Source organism: Drosophila biarmipes, chromosome 2L, assembly GCF_025231255.1.
Source record: "Drosophila biarmipes strain raj3 chromosome 2L, RU_DBia_V1.1, whole genome shotgun sequence".
Classification (NCBI taxonomy): Eukaryota; Metazoa; Arthropoda; class Insecta; order Diptera; family Drosophilidae; genus Drosophila; species Drosophila biarmipes.
In genome coordinates, this window is record NC_066612.1 from 1,287,009 (window position 1) to 1,296,837 (window position 9,829).

The 9,829-nt window shown below is 40.7% G+C and overlaps 1 long non-coding RNA gene across 1 annotated transcript; it reads left to right on the plus strand.

The window, feature by feature from the left end:
* The first annotated feature begins 9,252 nt into the window (after positions 1–9,252).
* Positions 9,253–9,550, plus strand: LOC122818859 (uncharacterized). The gene is made up of 2 exons (XR_007763411.1): positions 9,253–9,316; positions 9,372–9,550. It is a non-coding gene; the product is annotated as an uncharacterized LOC122818859 (long non-coding RNA).
* Positions 9,551–9,829: the final 279 nt, after the last annotated feature.

Consider the following 9,829-nt stretch of genomic DNA (forward strand, 5'->3'; position numbering starts at 1 on the left):
TTTTTCGAAAGAGTGAGCATGTTGTAGAAATCCCTAGTAATCAAAGTAAAATATCTATTTAGAGCTGTCCAAAAGTATGCTATAATTAATCAATCATTTTTTCACTGCATACTTTTAGACACCTTTAAAGAGATTTTAGGACTTAAATGATTCTAGAAATTACATTTAATCACTTTTAATACCAGGGCTTACCTCTTTTCCCCTCAGTGTAGTATCTCTTTCCCTTTTGGTCGAACAACCATTTTTATTTTTCTTGCCCTTTCACAGAAATTTAAATGACAAATGGCAAAAGGCGACTGCAACTTTGACCCTTTCCCTGACCCCTTTCGGACTCCCCCTCTGTGACATTTGCTTATCGGACGCTTACAATGTCATAACACAGCCTCCAGAGCAAAGGAAGTTTTCCCCAAAAAAGAGGGAAAAATCAGAGAAACGGAAACTTTGCCCTCCTCTAATCTTGTGACAGGCCAAAAGCAGCTGTACAACCGGCTCTTGTAATTAGGGTAGAGTTTTGGGGGCGAATGGGAAAGATGAAAAATCAATGCAGGCCCAGGCCACTAAAACTCTCATTACTCATATGCCGTGAAGGTTAAACTGGGATCTGGTTCCCTGACCATAAAAAAGACATTAAAACCATTTAAAAGTTGCCCTAATCTGCGCAGCAAAAGGTGAACTTTCCGACTAAATATATATGTACAGTGTTTTATGACTTTTGGCCCGCTTCGCTTTGTCCGCAGTTTTATTGGCCCGCCCAAATTGATTAAAAGATCAATGATTATGTGCCCGTTTAATGGTTCACTGCATTTAATTTAATTTTTTGCTTTTAATTTTAGTTGAGATTTTCACAGGTCGTAATCTGTGGGTGGATGGGAGTCGAAAAGGAAATTAAAAGGAAGAAATTACTTTGGGTCCCCAAAGGATCCGCAAAGAGTTAACTTGAATTTGCCTCTATCAAGAATCTTTTAATATTTTAAGGGGGTCAGATTCATTGTTTTTATATGATACTTTTATAGTCTACCATTATCGATCTGTAACAGTGGTTTTATTCTCTTAAAACACAAAATACAACATAAAGTTAAGAATACACTTTCCATAACGTTTTTTTCTCCTTCTTATCCTCACACAGAACTAATTGTTTTCGCACTTTGATTTCCCTCCAAAGAAGTAAACAATGTCCAACTATTTGATGGCTTCATATGAGGACTCACGTAGCTGAATGGTAAAAGTTGGAGAAAGTATTATCGCACCATTAAGAGATACCGACGAACCCCTTGCAGAACTTGACTTTTCCCCGCGAAAAACAAGGAATATATAGATAAAGAAGAGCAACGCTCGTTTCCAAAGTAAAAAGAAAAGCAGTGCGAAATGCGGACAATTGCGATAAATGCGATGGGGAAAACGGGGGAAAGTGTTTGAAAAATCATTGAATACCCGCAACGTGATGCAGAAGTTCGCATATTTTTCTCACTCGCACACGTTCGCCCATTTCCTGCTCCCATATGCATGCATTTGGCGTGATAAATAAAATGTTTAAGCACACATTTTGAAGCCATTGTGTAGATTTGACTTTGAATGCTCTTCCCTGTTCTCCTCGGCCCTCTAGCCCCCTGACCCTCCTGGCCCCTTTACGTGACGCAGCAGACAACGATGACGACAGCAACGACATCTTGATGCTGCCAGTGCAACTTTAGTTGTTGCCGGCTGCAATTGCTTTTATCAAACTCAGAAGGGGTCTCGAAATTTTAAATACGACGAGGAGGTACCGAAAAAATGATAGTTGCTGGGGGAGATGGAAATTGGACTCGGTGGAACCCAAGTTGAGCGAACTGCAGGAGATGGAAGGTATCCAAAACATATTAAAGAAAGAATAAAAAATTAAAAAACCTAATAAAAAGTATCGCTGACATGTACCAATCTCCGCAAGAAAGCTCCCAGGTGAAGGCAAATAATAACAAGAAACTTAAAGGAAACACTCAACAATCTAGAAACACAGGAGACATTGTTACAGGGAAATCCGAAGAAAGTGTCTCAGACTAAAAAATACATTGACAATAGAGGTTTTTTAATGGTTTTATTGGTTCAAGCTAAGGGCATACTCTTCTTTCTTGCACAAGCATCTTGTCTGCCCTCGCTAATACACCCCAACTACTTACGCAATCGATAGAGGGTATTGGCACTCCAAAAACTTTACCATCGTACGCACACTTTACGTATTCAGCGTTTCATCTGCATTCTGTGTGCCATTTTCAATTGCAATTTTTTGCAGCATTTGCTGCTTTTGACACGACACAGATACGCAGGACGAAGGACCAAGGACGAAGGATGTCTGCGCTGCGATGCGAGAGGAAACCGAGACCTTAACTAAGAAAATTCCAAGAGTTTTCCTACGCGGCAAGCGGCAAGCGGCATGCGGCGTTTGCTGCATGGTTAGTAATGTCTCTTACACACGCTAATGAGCAAAATAATTAATGATCCTACAGACGTCGTCTGTTTCCCGCTTGTGGCAACATTTTCCATGCCATTTGGCAGAAAGTTTCACTTGACAAACTTGAAGTAGTCCTGGAAAGGCAGCCCGGAATCCATCACTGGCTTCTCTTGCTGGCCCTAATAAGCAGTTAATTTCATAGTTTTCCCCAGCAGTTTTTCTCGACAGCATCCCGCATTAAAAGTTGGAAAAACAACATTGCGAGCATGTTGGCTTCTGTGTGTCGGCTGAGTTTTCCTCGTGGCATTTTTCCCCATTTTCATTACATTATGCTGGCGCTCGGTCGGTAACTCTTCATTCGTTCAACTTAATTTACGTTTTATAACTTTTGCAATCATTACATGTTGCATTTATTTTCTCTTCCCGGCTCTCTGCTCCCCTAACTTGTTGTTTTTCTGTTTCCCTGCCCTGCTCTGTTATTTATTCTTCGGTTTTTTATTTCTACTTTTTCCAGCCGGCTTCCATGTGTGCATAAACCATTTAGTAACAATTTTTGCTTTGGCAAACTTTATTTTTTCTCGTACATGGTAATGCCTTGGGTGCAGGAGAGAGCTGGAGGATTGATAAACCGATGAGATACTGTCTGGGGGATATTAAATTTCGCCAAACTTGTGATCTGATCGAGGCTTAGTTTGGAAAAGTTGGGGGTGGTCTTAATTGACTGACTTTTTTGGGGGAGAACTCTAGGTGCTTTGGATGGTTTCTTATGTTTCATATTAATTTCTGATTTTTAAACTAATTTACATTTAATTCAACCAATAAATTAAAAATATTTTCTTGACAAAGTAAGATTATGCAGTGAGGAGATTAATTAAAATTTTTTGTTTTAAAATACACTGCCATATACAACATTCAGCACCAGCGCTTAATTAAGTTTGTGAACTTAGTTTGTTGTGTAATATTTGTTTTCGGTTGAAGTTCTATAAATGCATTGCTTTATATTTCAAATATTTAATAACTTTTAATCAAACCCATTAACCCCATAAAAATTCTATCAAACTCCATTTGCTGGGCATTAGAGTTAAATGCAAAACTTTTCTTTCCATTTCCGTTTGCGAGCTCATTTTAATTAACCGATAACTGTGGAAATGGAAGGGAGGACCTCCCACATGCAGCGCACACTTATTGGCTTGCAAGTGGGGAAAATAGTTTCCATCGCTTGACAATTGGCTAGCAGAAAATTACAAGCGAGCTTGTTATGGCAAAAGTCGCATTAGCACCAGCTAGTTGGCTGCCTCATGGATTGACTCCTGTTTTCATTCCATCTACTTCTGTGTTTTCCCCCGCTCGGATTTTTCCGCTCTTATCCCGGCTGAGACTTCTTGCCGTAAGTGAACTTTTAGTAACTGCTACAAATCTGTGAGCAGGCAGCTAGTTAGCAAAGGCTTATCACACAGACGGGGCTACGGAAAACGGAGTGCAGACCCATACACAATCAGTCAGACAATCTTGCTCCAGCTTCTCGCATGTGTGAAATGACAGCCATACATCACAGGACACGAGTCTGGTCTGGGGCTTGGAACAGGAGCAGACACTTCATAATGACACCGAAGTTGCTGGATACCTGGGATCCCATCCCATCCCATCCCGGGAAGTCCTTGAATATAGACTCCTTCCCCCGTATGCTACCCACACGGCTATGAATTACATTTACGTAACGTAAGCTTTGCCAACGTAATCGCAACATGACAACAAGTAATGAGCTTTGACACGCCCCCTTCTCCCTGTTGCTTTCGGGAAACCCCCTCCTGCTGCCCTATTCTGAACATCCGACTTACGGACAGACTACTTAGCATTTCTTTTACCCGAAATGAAAGCAGGTGAATGTACTGGAGAAAAAGACGGAGTTTAGTACGTGTGAAATCTTGTTGCTTATAAAACCACTTATAGAGGTGCCTAAAAGAATGCAACGCAGAAGTTCGGTGCTCGATTTACGGATTTTTATATGTTAACAAATTGTTTCATACCTTTAGGCACCTATTTGTGTTTTCTTTTGTTAAATCTCCAGTGGAGATTTCTTGCAGTGCAGCTTTGCCTTCGGACCGGAGCTATTTCTCATTTTTTGACACCCACACAGGCTGCACTATCTGCCCGCCCCACAATCCCTCCTCCACCGACCTTCTCCCCAGTAAAGGTGTCGGTTAAATCATAGCAAAAGTATCTGCAACTTGACTGAGGGAAGACAGCGATTGCAGTCGGGAAAAAGCTGGGCAATGGGGGCGGAGAGACCGAGTTGATAAGCATCTGTGCACTTCATTTTTGCACTTTTCTCAAGTCCTTGCAGCAATTTTATTACAAGCAACTTAAGACCCCCCATTTTGCTGCTGGGCAACTTTGTCGCCCATCCTGCTGGATTCCTCGGTATCCTTGCGCCCGGCTTTCTTATTTATTTGCAATTGCAATGACAGCGTCGCCATCGTCGTCATCCGGTTCGTCCTGGTATTTATTCAAGTGTGAGCATCGCAGTCCTTCTGCTCCTCCAGCCGCTGGATGCGACTTAAACTTCTTACACACACATTTTGAATGGGCAAGTTGCAAAGTGCCAAGTCCATTACGAAGGCACTGTCCGTCCGTCCGTTCGCCCCTCTGTCCGTCTGGGAGAGTCTGACGGACGGACAGCGAGGATAACACAGCCTGACACTGACTTAACCAAGTCTTCAGTCTCAGTTTCCGTTCCTTGGGCCCGGCCCTTGCTCCGGTCCCAACTCCTTGTCAATCGGCATTAAAATCACAAAACAGCCAAGGGGAGGGGTGACAGGTTACACGGTAAATAAATGTGGGTCATATGCATTTTTGAGTTACATTGAGAAAGTGGAATTGGAAGTTCTGTCGAAAACTCACACAAAAGTCTAAAAATATGCAACAACTTTTAACGAAATTTGAAATCATCGGAGATTTGAAAGAAGATATCTCTGGATAATATAAAAAAGATAATCTTGTATTCATTGGTTACATATAAAATGTAACAATAAATATATATTTTTTATGACTTAAGAACTGAACATACTTCACTTCTTTTAACAATGCGAATTGGCAACAATAAATTAACATTCAAAATGCAAATATTTAAATTTCTGGAAATTGATTGAACCCTTGACTGAACAAAATGTTCATATCAATGATGGCCATTTTTCACCGCAGTGCAAAGGGGAAAATACAGATGAACCACCTGCCGTCGTTCCGCTTTTCAAATCCTTTTCTCGCCGAACTGAACTTGATATGAAAGTCTTGAAGTGGCCAACGGCACTCGAAAGAAAAATTGTTGCAGAATTGCAATAACTCACACCGAGCGAACGGAAAATGCCGCAAAAAAAATGACTAACCGGCGGGAGTACCCAAATGATAAATAGCAGCGACTGATAGGTCCTTCCCAGCTTTCCCCTGCCCTTCCTGAAATCGGAAACTTCCAGGCATTTCCCACTTTGCAGGTTGACTTTGTGGGGCTGAGGGGAGCACTCTTCACATGCTCGAAGATTTATGTTGCGCATCAATTGCTTTGAGAACTTCGTTTTGGGGCTGGTAATGGGTGGGTAAGTGGGTGGGTAAGTGGCTCCGGGCTGCTAGGCTGCTGGGGCGGTAATGTCTATCTGCGCTTTTAATGCCAGCGTAATTTATGAAATGAAGTATGCATATATTTTGAATGACTTTGACTTTACAAGTGGCTTTGGCTTACGGGGATGTTTGACTTGCAAGCTGACAACTCTTTGACTCGCATTTCGGAGGGGGATATGTGGATGTATTTATCCACTGTCTGTCTCACTGTCTACCGGCTCATGTTCTTATGTAATTCAGTACCTTAAATTCAAAATATAACTCATACGACCCGTACGCCAGCTGGAATGTATATACCTAATGAATCTTTTTCTCATTTAATGTCGTTAACTTTTTTATTTTGTTGGATTACAACTGCTATCTTTATTGATGGTGAACTTGAAGTCCAATGAATGTAAATATATTGAGGTCTATTTTTATCTGATAAAAATAAATCATTATTAATCATTATCATAAGATCATCATAAGAATCATTTAAACTAGAGTGTTAAGGAAATGCTTACACTATACAAAGAGAAGCGAAGAAGAATGAACGACCAAAGACCCCTTCCTTTCCCCAGAAACTATTAATTTTCCCCCAAAGTTTTCCGCTCAACCAAGGGTTAATCTCTCAATAAGCTGCTGGGAATCTCTGTCATTTAATCGCTCACCTTTCGCCTTTCACCTGTCGGAAGTCACCTCCGCATTCGACGAGTTGCTTTCGAGCTTCAGTCAATGACTCAATCGTTCAGTGCATCACTCACTCAATCATCGATTTGTCTGCTGCTTGGTGAGTTTTCTTAAGCGAATTAAGATCATTTCCAACCAATTGATTTGCCGAAACTGGGAGGGAAAATCAGATTCCAGTTGGGAAATGGAGTGTGCGTATGTGTGGTGGATGCCTGGGAAATGCTTATTAGAATGTGTGCGTACCTTTTTAATTAACATAAAAATCTAATTTGCAGCACTTTGACTTTGATGGCGACAGCTGCCGGCTCATTTCAGTGGGAGTGTGATGAAAACAGCTTAACCTTATGGCCAACGATGTGTGCCGTAATGTCCCGCCCTGCAGCCCTCTCTTCCGCGCCCTCTCTTTTCCCTTCTCTTTCACTGTTTCTCTGATTCTCTGTCAGCGGCAGTGCTTTTGACATTGGCTTAGACAAGGCCAAAAGCTTACCAAAACACCTACCTGCAGCTGGCCGTGATGGCCAATGCTCCTCGTCCTCCTCACATCACCGTCAAAGTAGCACATCCTCGCGGGGGCACTGCGAAAAATAAACTGGCTATTTTAAAATATTTTTATTTTATTTATTAATTTTAAAATAGTTCATCTACTAAACACATGTGCCAGATATCCCCATGTTAAAGTGATTACCTTTTTAAGTTATATTACAGATCTTTGGATAATAGTATCCGAAAAGCGAACTAAAAATTCAAAGTACAGCATTGAAAAGTAAATGGAATTTTTAAAATAAATATTGTCTTACAAATTGTTATAGGTATAAGGTATAAAAGTTATTAAAATTAAAGATACAAATTTTAAAATTAACTAGAATAAATAAGAACTACCGCAATGGACAAGATAAAAAAATGAGAATAGTTTTACTTCGGTATTTTAACATTGCAGCCATTTGAACATATACATTGCCTACTTTTAGACCGAATTTAATAAGATATAAAATCTGTAGCAGGATTGCTACGTCGTAGTATGTATGTATGTGTATGTTATTGTATTCCTTCTAGATCAGTCGTGTAAGTTCTAAGAATAAGTTGTTGTTGTTGTTGTTGTACGATGCCGCTCACTGTTCTCTAACTCTCTCTCTCAATCTCATCGCTCTCACACTCTCTCAGTGAATCGGGGGTTGATGCGGATCGTGAGCTGAGAGTGAGAGGAGTTGAACGCCGACCGTGATCCTGAACAGACCAAATTAAATTAAATAAAAGAAAAGACTAGAAGTCATATTTGTGTTGGTGTTTAACTTCAGGGGAATACGTTATACCCCTACAAAATCAGAAGTGGGCCGATCACGAGCCAATTAATTACAAAAAGTAAATAAAATGGAATTAAATAACGCTTCGATCGAACAATTAAAAAGGTGGTTGAGTGTGTTGAAGCTATCAACAACCGGAACGAAAAAGGAATTGATCTTACGGTTAAATAAAGTACCAAAGGAAGTTCGTGGAAAAGTTGATGAAATGGCGAAACAAAAAGGAGATGAAGACGGCGATAAAAGTAAGGGCAATGATAGCAGCGACGAAATTTTCGAAGACGGCGGCGGAATTTTCCAGAAAGAAGGCGGCGGCAGAAGTAATGGCAAAGACGGAGAGAAAAGTAATGGCAAAGACGGCGGCATTGAGAATTACAGCGAAGAAGACGGCGAAACTAACGGCGAAGATGATGAAGCCAGTGACGAAGTGGCTGGCAGCATTCTTAGAATTAGAGGCAAACGGAGCAACGGAAAAGGCGGCGAACAAAACGAAGACGGTGGAAGGAACGACAATTATGCAGAAGGCGACATGCACAACCAGGCTGGAGACCAGTCTAGAAACGCAAGAAGCAGCGAACGTAAAGCGGCGGTGGAATATTTTAACGAGAGCATCGACGTCTCGTTGGGCATGGCAACACAGGTGTTGAGTGAGTTTTCTGGCGAGTCGTGTGCCCGCAAATGGACTACTCAATTGCAAAATATCGCGACCATTTACGGAATAAAAGGAAAATTTGTAAAGATGCTAATGTTGAGCAAAATAAAGGGAAAAGCTTATGAGTGGCTGCACGCAGATGCAGACCGCGTGTTGCTACCGTTGGATGACCTAATGGCAGAGCTGATCTCAACGTTTAGGGAAAAATCATCGAAGTTGGAGATACGACGCAAATTCGAAGGGCGCAAATGGAAAAATAGCGAAAGTTTCGGGAGTTATGTCGACGATAAGATAATGCTTGCTCAGGGCATTAATATTGATGCAGATGAAATGTTGAGCTGCATCATTGAAGGTATCCCCGATCAAGGGCTACGCAATCAGGCGCATATTCAATGCTTTGTGGATGTTGGGCACATAAAGAGGGCGTTTGCGGATGTAAGCTTGCCAAAGCTATATGGAGTTGGCAGGCCGACTACATCAACGGATCCCAAGGACAGCAAGGAGACTCGTTGTTTCAATTGCAATGCCAAAGGGCATTGGGCGTATGAGTGCAGGAATTCGAAACGGGAGAAAGGATCATGCTATGCGTGCGGAGAGATGGGACACTTTGTTGCGAGATGCTTGAAAAACAAAAACAAGAACGAGGGCGAAAACAAATATGTAAGATATGTTAAAATTAATTTTGTTAACGATTCTAATACCAGGTTAATTGCAGAATGCCTCATAGATACAGGAAGCCCAATTTCATTTATTAAAATATCCAAAGTGCCAGAAGACATTTCAAAATTACCAGTTTTAAGTTCATATTATGGTTTAAACAAAAGTTACCTAAAAACTTATGGAAAAATACTATGTTATGTTTTGAAAAATTTAAATAAAGTACATTTTAATTTAGTTGTTGTGGCAAATGAATCTATGAGTCATGATGTAATCTTGGGACGAGATTTTATGGATGCTTGTAATCTAAATTTGAACCTTGACACTTTGAAAATGGTTACGGTTGAGAATATTGAAAATCCTTCTGATGTTAGTGATGAAAAGCAGATAGTTAGCGATGATGTTAGTGATGAAAAGCAGATAGTTAGCGATGATGTTAGTGATGAAAAGCAAATAATTGGTGATGTTGTTAGTAATGTTAGGAATAAAAATACAAATTTTAGCGATGTTAATTAT